The sequence below is a fragment of the Saccopteryx bilineata genome, chromosome 10 (genome assembly GCF_036850765.1).
Source record: "Saccopteryx bilineata isolate mSacBil1 chromosome 10, mSacBil1_pri_phased_curated, whole genome shotgun sequence".
NCBI lineage: Eukaryota > Metazoa > Chordata > Mammalia > Chiroptera > Emballonuridae > Saccopteryx > Saccopteryx bilineata.
This window is the reverse complement of record NC_089499.1, coordinates 19,968,329-19,988,683: the sequence shown is the minus strand read 5'-3', so window position 1 is coordinate 19,988,683 and position 20,355 is coordinate 19,968,329.

Here is a 20,355-nt window from a genome sequence, read left to right as displayed (position 1 = left end):
TTTCATTGGTGGTCAGTGAGAGGAGCACTGTATGTGGCGGCCCTCCAACGGTCTGAGGGACAGTGAACTGGCCCCCTGTGTAAAAAGTTTGGGGACCCCTGCGTGGACTTTTTGACCTCTGCCAGATGTCATGCTCTGTCTCTCTCCTACCTACCTGGCCACAGCAGCCCACTGAAGGCTTGTAATCAGCTTCCCTGCCTCACCAGGCAGATGCGCCTGGGGCTGTTGGCTTCAGGTCATTGCTTTCTGGTGATAAAACCTATGTGAGTGTTTTTGTTTTGTTTTGTCCCACTTGTAAGCTACCTGTTTGGGAGTCAGAGTTCCTGGGGCTCTGAGTCATCAGCTGGGTTCCAAATACTTAAGGCTCTGAATAGTTAAGATAGCAGTGTCTATGTCAGGGTTCCTAAACGTCAGCGCTACTGACATTCTGTGTTAGATCACTGTTTGCGGAGGAGCCTGCCCCCTGCATTGTAGGCTGTGTAATAGCATCCCTGCCCTGTGCCCTCTATAGAGACCAGTAGCACCCCCCCACACACACACACACACAGCTGTGACAACTAAAAATATCACCAAATATTGCAGGTATCTTCTGGGAGGGGCACAGGAATTGCTCTCAGTTGGGAATCACTGAGCTAGATGATGCGGTCCTATACCACTGTCTGCATTGGTTATTGACCTATCTTAACGAATAGCTTGGCAATGTTAGTTGTTATTTTTTTTAGCAGTTACGTGCTCCTCCGTTGACCAGCTGTGTGACCTGGGCAAATGGCATAACCTCTCCATGCCTCGGTCTAACCTGGGGTTTTATGGGTCTCCACCTATACAAGATACAGTTGTGACAAGAAAAGACACACGAGGCTCTAGGAGTTGTATCTTGACCTTGGAAAACCGTCACACACGTTGGCCAATACTAAGTGGTTTGAGTATGCCAGGGGCTGTTTCCCCAGAGAGGCAGGTGGTGACGTAAATCCCAGAGAGCATTCACAGCCCAGATGAGACGTGGGCACAGGCCGCAGGCCTGCAGACGGGAAGGGTCCTGTCCTGGGTGAGGGTCCATCGCCTGCAGCGAGCACGCCTTCTCCAAGTAGCTGCTGTGGTGGCAGCTTTTATCCTGCGCCAGAGGAACGCCCATCTGACAGGTGAGAAATCCTGCCGGAGAACTCAGGTGAGAAGCCACGGTCTCCTAGAGGCAGAGTCTGGCTGCAGAACCCAAGCTATCTTAAAACAAGAATTTGGCATAACAATTTGGATCAATGCAGACTCTCCCTACTCTGTCTCCCGAGGGGTCTGGCCTGCCCAGCACAATGGAAGCCCCCTCCCCATGCACCGCCCCCATGATGAACTGCCCTCCTGCTCATCTCGGGGGCTCCATCATTGTCCTCTCTACCCCTGTGTCTGTGCTCAGTGAGAACAGGGAAGGCGGCTTCCTCATTTCCGTTGCCCAACTCACTCTTCCTTCGCCTGAGAAGTGCCTTCAATTCCCGCTGAGAGAAGCCCCGAAAGATGAACGGAAATGTGTGGACAATGTTGCCTAATGTGTGAACTACGCACTGGTATTTCAGATGATTTCAGATGGTGCCAGTCGTGAAAAGAAGGATTTCAGTGGGTCCGCTTCCATTGTAATGTGTATTAGAAAAAATAAACACAATTAAGCCTGAGCCTTCACAAATATAATTACCTGAAATACAGCTGAGTTGACAAATTCGAATTGATTTTTTTAAATGCATTAAGTACACGATGGTACTTTATTTCTGGCAACTGCAGGGGGTGTGGATATGAATGACCGAACTTAGCTCCACTTGAGCAAGCAAACCCATCGTGCTAATTGCTGACATATATTGAGCACTCCGAAAGGGCCAAGCACTCTTCTGTGTTTTACTTTCTTCATCTGCTTTCATCTTCATCACATTCTTCAGGGGTAGTCTTACCTCCGTATTAGAGATGAGGAAACTGAGGCAGAGAGTGAGGTCTTGCTAACCGTCTTGCGGAGAGCAATCCTTAGGCCAGGATTTGCACCAGGGTGGTCAGAGGCCTGAGGCCACACTTCTGCCCGAACAGGAGGTGAAACTGCGGTTAGAGGACGAGGTGGAAACTCTGGGAGGCTGGAGGGTCCGAGGCTCGGTGTCCTGAGCCTACAAGACAGAGGAGGAGGCTGCGGCTTGCCCTGGAGAGGAAGCCATCGGGGAACCCCGGGAAGGTCATTCCTCAAAGGCACATGGACACTGGGCTCTAGCCCAAGAGCTTCAGCCAAAACAGGAGCCGAGGGCGTCTGACTTCCTGCCGGCTCCATTTTGCCAGGGTGACTTCAGTTCTCGCTACTGCAAGGTCAGGGGCATTCCCAGTTGGCAATAAGTTGCCAAGTGTCCTCTATAGGGACGCAGTCCCTTGCACCGGTGAGAAGCTTCTGAATGAAGGTTCTTTGTGCCCAGGAGTTTCTAGTTTGTGGTAGTGGTTTTTGTTTTAAGTTTTCTATGCAAATAACATGCAAATGATGCAGACCTGAGGGAAATCCCTTCCCCAGGTGACTGACAGAAACCCTTTCATTTAAACAAATGCGCCCATCCTTTCTCGCAAAAGTCACTGCAGTTGGCATCTGCTCATTTTGTTCATTTTCTGCCTGAAATAGGCTGCCTAATCATTGCTTATCACATTTCCAATTAGGCCTTTTTTTTTTTTAACTTGAATAATTATAGATCCAGACTCTGAATTTGGGGACATGGCTTTCAGGCCTACTTTGCAAATTGTGCTGATAGAGACAAGATTGTGAACTTGCCCACATTCCACGGCCTGCCAGTCAGCCTTTCGTGGTATAATTTATAGCTAATACACCTGATCTTTGATGCATTTAAAAATAACTTGTTAATAGTGTTCCTACTCTAATTAGGCCCCGGTTGCACACCACTGTGAAACACGCCCTTTCTGCACACAGTCCCCTGAACCAAACAGTTGCAACTCATTCTCATCCCAAACAAGAGGACCTAGTCTCCCACCTCTCAGCGGGAGGAGCGGCAACGAGTTGTTGGCAATACTTGAAACCCACCACAAATACTTGACGGTCCATGGGTCTCTCTCATCTGTAAATTGGGACTGCATTCTCCTTAACACTCCTTCAGTAGACTTAAATCTAGGAAGTACTTTCCTTTAATTATCTTACTTTATTCGCATCAATATTGATATATTTCCTTTCTTTTGTATTATAAAATAACTATGTTACATACAATTAGAAAATAAAACAGAGAAAAAGTGCCTATTTTGATATACTTCCATTTCGTTTATATGTTTTATGAGTTCTTTTCTATGGATGTGTGCTTACGTGGTGTGTGTGTGTGTGTGTGTGTGTGTGTGTGTGTGTTGCTGTATTTGTGAGTGTGCAGATCTTACCTGTTCACCATTTTGGACTCTTTTTCTCAGAAATAAATGAGCCAGAAAAACATTCTGGAACCTTGTTTTTAAGAGGCCTGTAACTAGATATGCTTTATAGCAGTAAAATTTAATATTCTAAATAAATTGTCGTGGTTATTGTCCTCAGAGTACGAACACGGGTGAGCAAAAAAAAAAAAAAAAAAAACCCCAAAAAACCTCACATCTTATTTTTCTATACATCTACTTAATTTTTTTTCCTGACCCTCTATCCTGCTGGGCTGGAACCTTTGTTCCAGGTTATATGCAGGGAGAGTCGGGGTAAAGGGGTGGGGAGTTCCGGTTCTCAGCCTCCGTGAAACCTGATTCCCCCTGCCAGGCCCATTACCCCACGTGCATGCTGTGCTTGTCCAGAGCCACCTCACCTCTGCTGCCTTGCCTTCCTGGGGACTTGGTATTATTCTTGGGAGAATCTGAGTGCCACAGGTCTAGATTTGCTTCCTGGTGCACCATGGGTTACTCCCTTAAGCCCACCACGCCCTCATGTCCCTGTCTTGGGGCAAGTCGGTAGGGGCTCTTCTCTCCAGAGACTTAGACAACTGTCACTCCTTTAAATCCTAGGGGGTCTCTACCTCACACCTATTCCTTTGCCCAGGCTCTGCCCCCTGCTTTTTTCTCAAGAGATTTTGGTAGCTTATCAACTTGCAGCCTGAATTATGAGCAACCAAATAACTAGTTCATTTCATCTTAAAACCCTTCCCTGGAGATGAAAATATTTGCATTCCATCTTTCTAATGCTTGAAAGAAAAGGAAGAAGAATCAATTGATTATTTTTCCATAATCAGAGTGCATGTTCACATCCTGCCACAAAAGAATACATCAGGCTGATTTATAAGCATTGCATAGCCTCCGGTATAATAAAGGGAATCACACTTCCATCTGATAGCTTTCTTGAGTCTGTGTTCAACCATTTCCTAAATCTCCTAGGTCTGATGGGAGAACAGCATCTTTCACAGCTGATAACACTGAAGAAATACCAAAAAGAGAACAAAATGGTGGACACAGTGCTTATTGTTGGGATGAGATCATGCAGGTCCATAATCTCTTATTTGCTATTTCAAATCAAAAGGCTCTGAAAAAAAACAAAATTCAAATACATTTCCTTACTCATTTAGTTGCTAAACCTGATGTGAGGTTACCTATAGCTGTTACTTAAGCCAGTTAGGGTAAATATTTATGTTATTTGGCAGAACTATTAAGGTGTTTAATTATGGGGATGTCACCTATACCGTACTTGAGGGTCTCACAATAATAATATCCATCTTACTAACTTCCTAAAAATCCCCCAAATGTCTAGATTTCTAAGTCTCTCTGACTCTGGAGGTTTTGAAAAGGGTTTGGGAGATAGAAATACCAGTAAGTTTCCTATTGATATTTATGATATTCCTCCATATGCCCATTCAGGCTAGATGATGGGAAATCTAGTAGGGCATGATGATTTCTGGGTATGTTTGGTAAAGCTGAAAAGAAGAAAAGGCCTTTTTGAATATCAGAAGCTCACAGAGGACTCAAAGCAAGCAGGCTTGCTTACACCCACACCACTGAGTCTAGTCAAAATTCCCCGGTTGAGGGGAGAGAAAGGGACTATGATGAGAAAGATGTCTATGAGGGTGGGGACCAGTGACCTGAGGGAACCATGCAGACTGAAAAGGGACAATCTAGACAACACCCAGCCCTCATTAGAGTCATTGTCAGCTTATGGGAACTCTAGGATCTTCCGGATCTACTTGAGTGGTGAGCATCACATTTCATTCTTCTTCATGTGTCTTCTTACCAGTCTTTGCAGCTTTTTCTATAAATCCTTAGATATGATACTTTTGTGCAGCTGCCTTTCAGTTAGTCATTGCTCTGTAAGTCAGCTGTAAATGCAGTTTGGTGCCAGGAGAAGGTGTCTGTATCTTCCACCTATTCCATGGCCGTCAAGGAATCACATTAACAGTGTTTCACACTAAGCACCTGGGAAGAGGCTCCCTCCACAGGAGCCTATTGCCCACCGAATTTCAACAAGGAGTGGCCCCTCTATCCCAAGAGACTTCTCTTGGGCTTCATCTGCTGTGAATTAACCTAAGTCAAATTTGCCCATTACAATGAATCAAACTCTTTTGGGAATCAGTAGATTCCAATGATCAGGAGCAGATGATTAAGGGTACAGTTCTTCCAACAACCTCACCAGTAGGTTTTAATGAAAGCAAGTTCCCGATGGCACAAAAGTAGTCACACCAACTGTTCCCTAACCTCAAAGGAATCCCAGATCTCTCTGGAGGTGACATCACCATCCTTCACACGAGAGACAAATCAGCAATATTCCAGAGGTGGGGGATGTAGCAATTTTGCAGTTGAAATTTGACAACCAGAATATTTCAAATCAGTTTCTGAACACTAGACCTCAAATATCATTCTGAAAGCATCAGACTTCTGAGCTAGCTCAATTCTGTTCATGTGAAAATAGAGAACATTTTCATAATATTTCTAGCCTAGTCACACATCTTGAACACCAGCAATTTCACCAACACCTGTTTGTGCATACGTTATAATAATAAAACTTCTCCTATTGATAAAGATAAGAGAAATACTTGAATTAACAGTCTCTGGAGTGTGACTTTTGATTGTATATGAACTCACCAACCATGAATATGTTTTGAGATTGGAGCAGCCATCAATCTTAGCAAAGTGTATTTAAAGTGACAATATGCACACACATACATTAAACGTATATGCGGCACTACTTAAAAGTAAAATACAGACTCCAATTCACTATCTGAGGTCTTGGGTGGGTAAGCCCCTTTCAATTGCCCAGGTACTCGAGAGCATTTCAAGTTGGAGGGTGGGGACACGGGATACCTAGCAAGAGAATGGTGGCAGTATTTAGCTGAAATCCTTTCAGACTCTCAGCCATCAAACTTGAACTTGTTTGGGAATGAATGGAATCAGCTGAAAATCTCTTCCAAACCAGGAAAGCGGTATATGTTCTCCAGTTCTTTCTGGTCAGGGGAATGAATAGATCCTGCTTTTGGAACAGAATTTGCTTAGGTAGAATGAGTCTTCACTACAGCTCTTCTCTGACTACGCCGAGTGTGATCCCTGCAAGGAATGTCTCTGCTCTTGGCACAAACAGTCCAGGAAAAAGCTGTTAATGCAGGAAATGCCTGTGGTTTTGTTTTATGAGACAAGTATTATATATTTATATATTGACAATACAGATCCTGTGTTAGGAAATTGTATCATTCACACATGAGTACCGTGCGAAGAAATTAAATCACTCACCAATTATACATTTTCATGAACAGATGTGATTTCTTAAAATGCTAATCCTGAATTTAAACTCAAACAGTGAACATTCAAAATTTTAATCGTCTATAATACAGAAGCGATTAAATTACAGTCAGAGGATAATCTGATCGTGGACAAGTTATTATAGACTACTATGCATGAACTAATGTGAAGTTGAAAAGAATCCTGGGAAACATAAAATTTTTTCCCTATTTAAAAATATTTTGTCTTACACATGTTTCTATGTTTGTTAATTTATCATTCTTGCATTGATCTCTGTTAAGTTTTCTATTTTCCAGCACTGTGTATATTGCTGCAATGAATACCTTTATATAAGTTAGTATTTCTATATTTTTCATTTCTTTCAGGCAGACTACAGGAAGTTAGGAAAGTTTTATTGTTCTTATCACTAGCCAGATTATTTCTCAGAAGGATTGTGTCTACATTTATGCCCGCCGACAATGCCTGAGAATATGTATTTCACAGCACATTCACAGGCTTTGCATATCACCCCTCTTCGTTAATTTAATGTACCACAATTATGCATCATTACTGTTATGACTTGTATTTCATTTATTCATAAAAGGATAAATGCTTTTCTCATAGATTTGTTTCAAAATTATAGTTTTATTGCTGAGAACTATGTGTTCTTTACATATTTATCTATTACACCTAAATAATTTTATGCATTATGGTTGCCACTAACCCTTTCCCGGGTTTATTGACCTTCTCATTTTGTGAATGTGTACTTAATATGTCCACATTTTAAAATATGTACAGAATTAAATCACTCCATTTCCTTCTGAATTCTCCAGTTGTATTCATATTTAGAAAATGATGATTTTTTTCCAAAGATCCAACAGATATTCCATTCTATTTTCTTCAAGATTTTCTTTGGCATCATTTTTTTAAGAGCTAATTATATGTTCTCTTTAATATGTATTCAGGTATATGGCATGGGCTTAAGAAAGGTCATCTATCTGTGTTTTAATTGCTATACAGATGTCCCTATATCATTTAATGTGGACATAGGCCTGAAAAACTCATTTATGATTGACTTGTGTTACTTCCGTAAAGACACAGTAGATTTGTCCCTGAAATGAAAACTACTTCTGGACTATTTTGCTCCATTATTATTCTGCTGGATAATGTTATTTCTGATTAATGTTTATACTTTTCATTTCCATCTTCAAAACATTATAGCATTGTTGTAGTTTACTTGTCTTTTTTTAAAATTTATTTTGTTCTCCTCCTAAATTACTTTATTGGGAAAAAAGATTAAAAACTGAGCACATACCCAAGCCTGTACCATGTATTCAGGATTAATAAACATGTGGCATCACGCCTGAATCAGAAATTGGCTTTTCATTTAAAAAGAAATAAAACATTACGTAGCATTGCCATGTACGGAACTAGGCTTAGTTCCTAGTTCCTGTTCTCATGACCTTCCCAGACTCCACCCCTTTTATGGCTTAAATGTGGATTCTTCTCACCTAAGCAGGTACCTACAATCTAGAGCAGGGGTCCCCAAACTACGGCCCGCGGGCCGCATGAGGCCCCCTGAGGCCATTTATCCGGCCCCCGCCGCACTTCTGGAAGGGGCACCTCTTTCATTGGTGGTCAGTGAGAGGAGCATAGTTCCCATTGAAATACTGCTCAGTTTGTTGATTTAAATTTACTTATTCTTTATTTTAAATATTGTATTTGTTCCTGTTTTGTTTTTTTACTTTAAAATAAGGTATGTGCAGTGTTCATTGGGATTTGGTCATAGTTGTTTTTTTTTTTATAGTCTGGCCCTTCAACGGTCTGAGGGACAGTGAACTGGCCCCCTGTGTAAAAAGTTTGGGGACCCCTGATCTAGAGTTTACCTTCTGTGTATGCTCTAGTAATTTATATAAATGGAACTCTGTATAGACTGCTCAATTCCTCCTCTTTTTACTTGAGATTACGTTTTTAGATCCATCTATGTTGATGCATAACTATCTAAATATATTCCATTTTAACTGCAAAGTCGTGTTGAATCACATGTTAAAGTAATGAAACGAGGAGGCCGTTAGACCAAAGTGGCCTACTAGAGCTAGAATATGCTTGGCTCTTGTCATCCAGAGTCACTGTTGCTGAGTACTTTTCTCTTATTTGCAGAATTTAATGGTTATTTTGATGGAAAAGACAGGGAGGGATTTCAGGGACAATTACTCTTCAAATTAGGGAGAGACATCAGCTCTCAATCAAGCTCACAACGGGGTCCAAAGTTGCCCAGACATATAGCTCCTGTTCTTAATTCAGCAAACTCTTTGATGCACATTCATCGGATCTTTTCTTCTTTGGAAATGAGAAGCAAAGGCAAACCATTTAGGTAGGCCCAGGCCCAGGCCCCAGACCGAAAGCCATTCAGTTATAACTGTTATAATTACGCAGGCAGCGTCACACAACACTCAGCTGGCATGGAGCCTGAGAGCAACCGTAGCAGCACACTGCCAATCATTGGCTCCTAATTACCAGGCAATGCTGAGAACACTGCAATTGACGCCGGGGCTGGTTACCCAGTTTTTCTTCAGTTTTTGTACCCAGTAGAAATTTATGATTGTTAGCATAGTTCAGTTTTCAGAAACTGTACTCCATTCCACTCATTGACAGTTATTTGCTTAACCAAAGTTAGATTTGCCCACCTGCTGCCAAGCTGGCTCTCCTAGAAAATTCCCTGGTAACAGCCACCATTATTCCATGTACTCAAAATCAAAGGCTTGCATCAATCTACAAACAGTGTTCTCTGACTTTGGCCCTTTAAAATAGTGCCATCCATCTATATACATCACACACATAGGTTAGGTGGCTGACTTGAAAGCGTGAAACCCAAGCATCAGTTAGTGTTCAGAACAGTGACCTTCATACCAGTTTGATCTCATTTAGATGTCAAGCCTTCACAGTTCTGCCAGGCTGCAAACTCTGCCTTATTCTTTATCCTTGGTACCTGGGATTCATCGTTTAGGCTTGGCCTCTCCAAGTATTCAATGCATGCCTTTCCCAAGCTGCTGACGGTGCTGCTGGACCACTGTGCTCGAGTTAAACTCTTCTCCTCCCTTTCTGGCTGTAGAGACCAACACCTGGCCAGCATCCCGGTCAAGCCAGTTCCTGCCCAATAATACATAAGCCTTCAACCTATCAGCCAGCCTCAACCTCTCTCTCTCTCTCTCTCTCTCTCTCTCTCTCTCACACACACACACACACACACACACACACACACACACACACACACGGCTAAGAGAACAAACTTTACCTTAAATCTATATTTATCCAAGCCACATTTCCAAGATCTTACAACACAGACCAAACCAGGCAGGGGATTGTGCTACAGCATACATATGCAGTTTTAAGCACGTGTGTGTTTTTCAGCACTTGAGTTAGCCACAGGGGGGATGGAACTGGCCCAAGTGCCACAGAATCTGAGGAGGTAAAATCTCCAAAATCTTTCTTTATAATCACTCCTTGATTGCTCACATCAGAAGTGATGCAGCAATTCCCACCTAGACTTTCTTATGTCGCTATAGCTATCATGCACATCCACGGCCTAAGGATAGTGGGGAATCCCAAACCGATCCTTACAATTTGCACACCAGATTGGGAGGAACATGCATGCTCTTGCGTGGCAGACCAGCAAGTCTCTATAATGCCAATTTAAAGCCTCCCTGGAAGCTATGCAGTTCAGGTTATACAGCTCTGTCCTAAGGATGTGAAACATAGCAGATTTATCCACAGGCTCCAGTGCTACAGTCATTAAAGACTAAGTTGGGGCTGCTGGCCTCAGGATGAGAAAACTCCCCTCTATAGAAAGAAATCCTAGAAGTCTTAGAGAAATGTGGTGTTTGCGTTCCTGAGCACCTGACCTAATCATTCAACTAAAAATTCAATTCACATGATGAGGTAGGTATGATTCGGAAGACGTCATTTTAGATTCAGCACAGGTTCTTAAAAGTGACAATAGGGTCCTGTATAGAGAGCCACAGGGGCAAAGAAGTGACTCAAGCATCTATTGCTCATTCCTTCCCACCCAGCCCAGTGCAGACAGGGACTCCACCGGCACAGGGAACAGCTGTGTCTCCATTATGGCGGAACAACTTTCTCATTCCTTGGTCTCCAGCAGAACATGACTTACACAAAGGGACTTCGAAGCCTTCAAATAACAGAATAAAAATTGTTTAGAACGCCCCATCCACATGAGCCACAGTCTGTACTAAGGGTGTTCTACATCACTGGTTTTCAACCTTTCTACACTTGGAGACTGGTGACCTAGCCAGCTAGAAACGGAAACACACAATAAATAAATTTTTATCATACTGCATGTAATAATGCAACACAGTACAAGCTCGTGCACGATTTCCAAATTCCACATGTATTTATATGATGGTTTGAATACCACAGAAGTTTGTCCGAATGCTTTTTGTCTATTGCAAATGATTTGTAAATGCTCTGCACAATGCAAAAGGTTATTCAAATGAGCCTACAATTTCCAAAGATATCGAGACAACCTCAGTAGCATTTTCATCATGATACAGGCTGATAAGTAGAAATCACCCTGAGCAAAAGTGAATTCAACTATGATCAACTCGTTCACGGACTGGTATAAAATTTCTGGTGAACTGCTGCTGTTTCCTTGAAAATCACTGTTCTACATTGTTATCAGCTATCAATTCAAATTGCTGAATATTTTGAATATCAGTCTATCCTAGGTAATGTTAGTGAAATGTTAACCAACCCACAAATTGTGATGACATAAGGTGGTTATGGCTCTAGTATTACATTTTTTGTGAGCAAATATTTAGAAGTCAAAATCATCTTTATCCAAAGAAGAAAATTTTTCTGCAACAAGTCAAATCTAAATTCATTTTTAAGAAGAAACATTCCTCTTTTTCCGCAGGAGCTCATTTACTAATACAAACATTTAATGTCACGGTTTGTAGCATATGTTTTAAATTTAAAGGTTACTTAGAGTTTTCTTTAAGACATAGATTAGTTGTTTTACTTTTATGTAAACAAGTGTTCCCCTAAATAAAGAAGTTATCTTCAAAGGTAAATTAATGCATCACCCTGACAATTATTTATAGAGTGATGATTGTGTGCTGTCTCCAATGAATACCATATCTTAATTTTTAAAATACAGAGATATAGAATTGCAAAAAGTGATACATATATTTCAGTGTCCTTGGCTGTTCCCAGGTATATCTTTGTCTTCTGCTTCAACAGTGTATGCATGGAACAGACCCAAGACGCCCCTTCTTCCAGCCTCCAACCTCTCTCCCAGTCCCCACCTTCAGAACCAGCACAGCCATCCTAGCCTCTGAGACCAGCCAACATCGCTTTTTTACTTTAACTCCACACATTGCCGAGCAACCGTGAGCTCCCAAATTTGTCAGAATTCTTTCACTCGTATGGAGGCTGCTGTCAACCACCCGCTCACCCTGCATCTGCAGACCTCTTACACTTACCTCTCTCTGGGCTCCTATTTCAACTCTGCGGTGATGTGGCGCTGGACGGTGCGGGTCACTTCCTACACGAGTTGGCCGAGGAGAATCTCTCGGGAGCTGATCTGTGGTGGCCGCATTCTCTTTCAGGACGTGCCGTAGCCTCCCCAAGACAAGCGGGGTAAAACTCAGGACACCACGGAAGCCGCCATGGTCTTGGAGAAGAACCTGAACCAGGCCCTTTTGGGCCTGAATGCCCTGGGTTCTGCCCACACTGACTCTCATCGCTCTGACTTCCTGGAGAACCACTTCCTGGCTGAGGAGGTGAAACTCATCAAGAAGATGCGCTACACCTGACCAACCTCCGCAGGCTGGTGCCCCCAGGCTGGGCTGGGCCAGTATCTCTTGGAAAGGCTCACCCTCCAGCACAAGGAGCCTGTGGAGCCCAGAGGCCTTTGAGGGGCCCCTCTGCATCCCCCGGGTGTCTGGCTTCTGCCTGAGCCTCTCTCGAAACCACCAGGCATCCTTTAAACCACCCTGGAGCCTTTTACCATGCATTAGACCAGGGGTCTCAAACTCAACTCAGCATGTGGGCCGCAGAGCAAGATCACAGCCGTTCAGCAGGCCGCACTAGGTCTACAAAAGGCAACTGTTACGCAACACTTTTCTCACTGCAGTTGAAAACAAAAAAAAATCAGTACAACAAGCACAATCGTACATGCAGTTTACTCAGTGTCACAAAACGACCAGAAACTGTAGTTCGCATCACAACTGCTGTTAACTAAGCTAATATCTAACTAGGATGCTAAAGAAATGAAAAATACAAGTAGGCCCCTAGGCTTACTTAATTTTATCCAAAATATTTTGAACTTCGTGGATTAGTCTGCGGGCCGCACAAAATTGTGGGCCGTGAGTTTGAGACCCCTGCATTAGACCAAATGGAAACATTAAAGCTTTTTGCAGCAAAAAGACCAAAATATATATGTATATTTTATTTTAAAATTTTTCCATTGATTTGAGAGAGAGAGAGAGAGAGAGAGAGAGAGAGAGAAAGCATCGAGTCATTCCACTTAGTTGACCCATTTAGTTGTGCATTCATTGGTTGCTTCTCATCTGTGCCCTAACTGGGGATTTAACCCATGACCTTGGCACTCTGAGACGATGCTCTATCCACTAAACAACCTAGCCAGGGCCAAGATGTATTCTTTAAGACAATTATAGTGATCTTATATTGGTGCAGAGCCCCTTTCTGAATAGGTAGAGGGCAGCCAGAGAAGGCATCTTTAAGGAATTGAGAATAAGTTGACATATGGACTGTCAGCAGGTGTTTAGTTGGGTGAAGGGGAAAATAACATTCCAGGAAGAGGGAGTACTACGTCCAAAGGTATTGACATGCAGGGTGAAGAGCTGGGATGGGGTCTGGAAGAGGACTCATTATTTCTGGCCCGTACGCGGGAGGCAGCACAACACACAGCTGAGCTGTGTGAGAGTCGGGAGGATGCTGGGCCCTGGCAGCCACTTGCAGAAGAATTTGATCTTTATCCTGAGAATTGAAATCACTCGCCTCTTGATAGCTTACCTATCGGGATGGAGATCATTTATGTCAACGTGATTTAACTGTTTGTTTTAGGAGATTCTCTCTCAGAAAGCTGAGATTGTAAATCAATGAACAACTTTACTGTTTGCTTTAGCAAATTTCTGCCAACCAATTTATCCAGACAAACACTTGACTCAACTCTCCCATCAGGGTAAAGAGGGCTCCCCTGCAGGAACAGCTTATCACACAACAACTCATTCATCAGGGCTTGTGCCAAGACTCACACCTTGCTGTGCCCACCGAGCCTAAACTATTATAAGATGAACTGTGGCGCAGTTTGCCTGGGAAGACCCATCGTAATTTAAGCCCCTTGAGCACAGACCGGAAGCCTGTAAATTTCCTCCTTCAACTCCCCCCTCCTGAGACACCACCAAGAGTTTTTCAAGGCAATGCTCTCCCGTCCTTAGTAGGGCTATTTAACTGAGCTTTATTTGACCAACAGTTTCTCTGATGGTCTTCTGCAATGTTGGCAGGTGTCAATCCCAAGAGCAAATGGAAAGTCATTGCAAGTTTTTTTTTTTTTCTTTTTAAGCTGGAAACGGGGAGAGCCAGTTAGACAGACTCCCACATGCGCCCGACCGGGATCCACCCGGCATGCCCATCAGGGGCAACGCTCTGCCCACCAGGGGGCGATGCTCTGCCCCTCCGGGGCGTCGCTCTGCCGCAACCAGAGCCACTCTAGCGCCTGAGGCAGAGGCCAAGGAGCCATCCCCAGCGCCCGGGCCATCTTTGCTCCAATGGAGCCTTGGCTGCGGGAGGGAAAGAGAGAGACAGAGAGGAAGGAGGGGGAGGGGGTGGAGAAGCAAATGGGCGCTTCTGCTGTGTGCCCTGGCCGGGAATCGAACCTGGGTCCCCCGCACGCCAGGCCAACGCTCTACCGCTGAGCCAACCGGCCAGGGCCTCATTGCAAGTTTTTAAGAATGTGAGAGATAGGAACAGTTTTGTGTTGGAATCAGGCTGCAGTTTGGTGAGCAGATTGGACAACGCCCACTCAGAATCACGGCGTGGATTCAGTAAGGAGGCTGTTGCTGTAGTGTAGAGCAGAGGTGATAGGATCTTGGAATCTGGACCCGACAGTGGGGATGAATAATGTTCTGGAGATAAATCCAACAAGGCCAACTAGCAGGTTGGACACCGAGGGAGAGGAGGAAAAAGAGGCATCAAGCATAAATTATAGGTTGTGGTTTGTTAAACGAGGTAGAAAATGACATTCAATGAGGTGGGTAAAGGGACAGGTTTAAAATAGGATGTGGGGTTTGAGGTAGGAAATCACGAGTTAGTTTGGGACAGGCTGTGTTTGAGGTGTCTTTGACATACCCACGTGGAGTCTGGGGGTTAGTATTTGCACATATGTTTGAGTAACTCAGAAAAGTCCGAGAAACACACCAATATCTACATACTCAGAAAAAGCATTATTCTCAATTCCACTGGGGTCTCCGTTAAAACTTCCTAATATTTCAATCCTGAGGTTCTCTATACAGCTACCCTCCAACTTCAATGATAAAGAGCCAACAAGAAGATTCCTATGTTTTGGTTTGAGAAAGGGGCCATGACAGTATGATATAATTATTATCCTCTGAGACCAAGCCGGTTCTTGCTGCTTTTGCTTTCTTAGTAACTGTGGGATGCCAGACATGTCCAGATTGCTAGGATTAGTCCAAGATGACTCTTTCCATATAGTTACAGAAAGGTGAGGAAGTTTAGATCTTAGGCTCTGGGGTGAGGTGGATTTAGATTTGACTTTTAGATCTACCACCACTCATTAGTTTGATAATCTAGGAGATTTATTTATTTATTTATTTATTTATTTATTTATTTATTTATTTTTGTGGCAGAGACAAAGTCAGAGAGAGGGACAGACAGACAGGAAGGGAGAGAGATGAGAAGCATCAATTCTTTGTTGCGGCTCCTTAGTTGTTCATTGATTGATTTCTCATATGTGCCTTGACCAGGGGGCTACAGCAAACCGAGTGACCCCTTGTTCGAGCCAGCAAACTTGGACTCAAGATGGTGAGCCTTGCTCAAACCAGATGAGCCTGTGCTCAATCTGGTGACCGCGGGGTCTTGAACCTTTGTTCCTCCATATCCCAGTCCAATGCTCTATTCACTGTACCACCGCCTGGTCAGGCTAGGAGAATTTTTTAATGAACCTCTCTGAGCCTCAGGTTCCTCAATTGTAAAATGATTATAAAAATAACTTCCACCTGGTGAGATTTTGTGAGATGTGACTAAAACCATGTAAATGTACCAGCTGGCATAATATACTATTCACAAAAATTAGGGGATCTTTCAAAACAAATATGAAGCGATAAGGAAAAAGAACCACTTGATTTCTTTTTTTTTATTATTAAACAAGTACATCAGAAAAGCAAACAACAAGTCAAAGAAAGTTGTTCAATTATGCAAATGGATGCACAACCAACTTTTATTTCATCGGTGAAAATGCACTATAATAAAGGCTGAAAGCACTGGAGTATCTGCCCTTTCCTGATCCCCTAATTTTTGTGAGCAGTAGTTGGCATGCTGTATGGACTCAGCAAATGTTAGCTGCTGGTACATTCATCCTCGGTTTTCTGCATTAGAGGATCCTCAAATTTTCAGAAATTGGCCATTAGAATCATTATAACTTCAGGACTAATGGGTTAAACAAACAAGAAACCTGTATTATTTTTCTACTTTTGGCTACTGTCCTCCACATACTCCCATTTTTGCCCCATGAGCCTTTATTTTAAGGGTATGGGCATCCAATATTTCATTTTCCCAGTCTCATGCCAGTTAAGGGAGTGGAAGACAGTTTGAGGACTGAGAGCTCTCATTCTTCACCATGTATGACTCTAATTGAACCTGAGGTTTCATTCGTGGTGTTAGAGGGGATTTCTTTGAAGAGCTTTATTTAGTCAACAGTCCCCTTTATTATCTCGCTTCTTCTAGATTGTACTCCCCAAAACCAGGAGATTCCTGAAAAGGGGGCTTTTTTTTTAATGCATCCAGTTATACTAAGCAAGTTTCATCCCTTTTTCCTTGAGTTAAACCATATAGAATAAAGCCTGTACAAATTTACAAATTAAACTAGTTCTAAATGGTTGAAATGAATTTCCGCAAGATCAAGGTAGCTCAGATGGAATGTGATTGCAGCAGAGAGACATAAAACTGCTTCAATCTGCCACCGGGCCAGTTCAAATTATACTCAGTGAGTTGATTTCAGTTTGAATTAAGGCGGATCAAACTGGTCCTGAAGAGGTTAAATTTAATCTAATTTTTTTTACCATTCAAAATTGGTCATAATTGAGTTAATGGGGTTCAAACATTTCAAGTTGTATCAGTCCATTTCCAGTTGGATTAGATAAATGTGAACAAAGCAAAACGGACTCTGCTCAGCTTGAAGCAGACAGACTTGAACCAGATAAATTGAACTCCAAACAGTTAAAATGGAATAAAATTTTATCAACCTTGCTTAACTTTTGAGCTGATTGGAAAAAAAAAAAGGAAAAAGTTTAGGGATTGGTGTCACCCAATGTGCGTGTCACAATGGCAAAGACAACAGTTGCCTGCCAAGGTCCAGTCTCATAGTTTTCTTCACTACTAACAGAACTACTTATACGGTTGTGAACATCAATATATGTGACTTTATAAACAGACAAACAAATAAATACAGGGGTTGGCAAAAGTAGGCTTACAGTTATAACACAATAATTAAATAATAATACCAAAGAACAACAACCCTGTTTTATGTACTTACACTGTAAATGTACTTTTACCCACCCCTGTAAATAAACAAATAAAAATTTAAAACCCACATTTCTCAGTCTCCCCTGAGGACATTTGGACTAATAAGGGGGTGGTGGATGGGCTTTTGGGATAGTTCCTTCCTATTTCTTGCTGTCTGAAAGGTGGAGGAGTCCCCAAATTGTAGCCCTGAGTGAAACTGATGGATTGATGATTGAATCCATCTCTAAAAATATAGAAGGAGCTGGATTTCCTCACACCACGGTGGAGGTACCCTTCCCCTGTAGCAAAAGTTGTCCATGTCCCTCCCATATCTTCCCAACACTCACCAGTCCTGCTGACAGTTTTAGTGGCAAGTACCTATACTCTCTACCTGAGACCTCCTAGGTCCATGGAGGGATGGTCAGGATTGTCAGGGAGCTGATGGCCCCTAGATCAGCCCTCATCAATGAATTCACCAATGAATAGTCCATCTTCCTCACCCCTCAGATGGGAAATCTTTGAGTTATGTTCTGCACCCTTTCCCAGAAGTCATGGGCAGGGTCCAGCCTCAGTTGTCCACAGCATTAATTTGCGCATCAGTGTTCACTATACTGGTTTCGTTCTCTTCTCCATCTCGCTCTACTCCCAGAACAATGATTCCAGGAATTACCACATGAACAGGCTGCTGGTGCTCAAATCCTGTACACAGCTGCCTGCAGGGTAACCAAATGTAAAACACCATCTCTGAATTGTCTATCTTGGGAATTCTTTTGAATAAAGAAAAATAAACCACTCTCACAAAACCACAAATATTTGAGTCTTCTGTCATACGCTATTAAACCTCATGCTCTCTGATCCAATTAGCAACGTGATACTTCCTTAAGATTAAATTCCTTTATGTTGGGTCTCTTTCAAAAAAGAACCCTTGTTGAAAATCAAAAGCCAGAAGAGGAATTTAAAAGTCGTTTGATTGAAGAAAGCCTGATGACTACTAGAATATGGAAAAGTGTATTCTGTTTATTTTTAGCAAACAGTTTCAAGAGATAAGTGGCCTCTACATTCCCAATACTAAAGTAAATCTCCGTTCTTACCTGACCTGTCCTCAGCATTTGATATGACTGATCACTCCATCCTTCCTGAAAAGTGTCTCTTTGCTTGGCCTCTGGGCGACCTCTCTCTCTTGGTTCTTGTTCTGACTCACTGGCTGCTCCTCTTCAGTCTTCCCTGATGTTCTTCTTCATCTTGAGCTGGTTTCTCAGGGCTCAGTTGTGGCCTGCTTTCCCCTTACATCTAAAAACCCTCTCTAGATGACCATATCTAATACCATAATTTGAAATAAAACCCCTATTATGATGGCTTCGAAATTTATATCTTTGGCCCCAACACCCTCCCAGAATTTGAGACTCCTCAGTAATGACTAATATATCTGGTTGGCTGACTTACCGACAACTCAGATTTTACAAGACCAAGACCAGGCAAAGCTACTCTTTGTGCAGTCCTCCTTTCAGTAAATAACAATTTCTTTATTACCATTGCCCAGGCCAAAAGTGTATGACACTGTTCTTAATCCCTCATTTCCTTCTTTTTTTTTTTTTTTTTTTTTTTGCATTTTTCTGAAGCTGGAAACAGGGAGAGACAGTCAGACTCCCGCATGTGCCCGACCGGGATCCACCCGGCACGCCCACCAGGGGGCGACGCTCTGCCCACCAGGGGGCGATGCTCTGCCCATCCTGGGCGTCGCCATGTTGCGACCAGAGCCACTCTAGCGCCTGGGGCAGAGGCCAAGGAGCCATCCCCAGCGCCCGGGCCATCTTTGCTCCAATGGAGCCTTGGCTGCGGGAGGGGAAGAGAGAGACAGAGAGGAAGGCGCGGCGGAGGAGTGGAGAAGCAAATGGGCGCTTCTCCTGTGTGCCCTGGCTGGAATCGAACCCGGGTCCTCCGCACGCTAGGCCGACTCTCATTTCTCTTAAACACTCCACTTCATTAGCCAAGCTCATAATCTCTACCTTTAAATGCTTTCAAAATCGGGCCTCTTAACACCAACTCATTCACCAAAACCCTAGTATAAGCTATCACGATTTACTGTTTGAACTGTTGCGATGGCTCCCTATTTGGAAACCCCGAGTTCGCTCTTGCCCACATATTACCCTACTCTCCAAACAGTAATCTGAATGATCCTTCTAAAATATAAGTTGAATCATTCAATACCTTCTTCAGATTCTCTAATGTGTTTCCACCTTACTCTAATTCCCATCGACAATACCTAGTGTACTGGACTTCCAGATATTCCTTGGACTTCACCACCTACCACTTACCCCATGGTTCCCTCTGCTCCAGCATGCTTACCTCTGTGTCGGTCCTTGGAAGTACCATGAATGCAGCTCCTCAGGCCTGGGGCTTACCATACCATCTTCCTGGAACACCGTTCTCCTAGATGCTCAAATGACTCTTTCACTCACTTTCTTAGTCTCCACTCAAATAGCACCTTACAGAGACCCTGCTTAACCACTTCTCTCCAATAGCACACCCCACTCACACTTTCATACTCTAGCTCTTTATTATCACCTGACTTGTTACAGATTTACTCGTTGACTGTCTGCCCCAACTGGATTGAGAGCTTCAGAAGAGCAAGTACTTTTCTTGTTTCATTTACTGCATATCCCTCAGCACCGAAGACCACTGCCTGGAACCCAGCGGCACAGCTATCTATGTGTTTGATGAGTGAATGAATTATAACTACCCTTTTATTAAAAAAAAATCATTTTTGGCCTGACCTGTGGTGGCGCAGTGGATAAAGCATCGACCTGGAAATGCTGAGGTCACCAGTTCAAAACCTTGGGCTTGCCTGGTCAAGGCACATATGGGAGTTGATGCTTCCTGCTCCTCCTCTCTTTCTCTCTC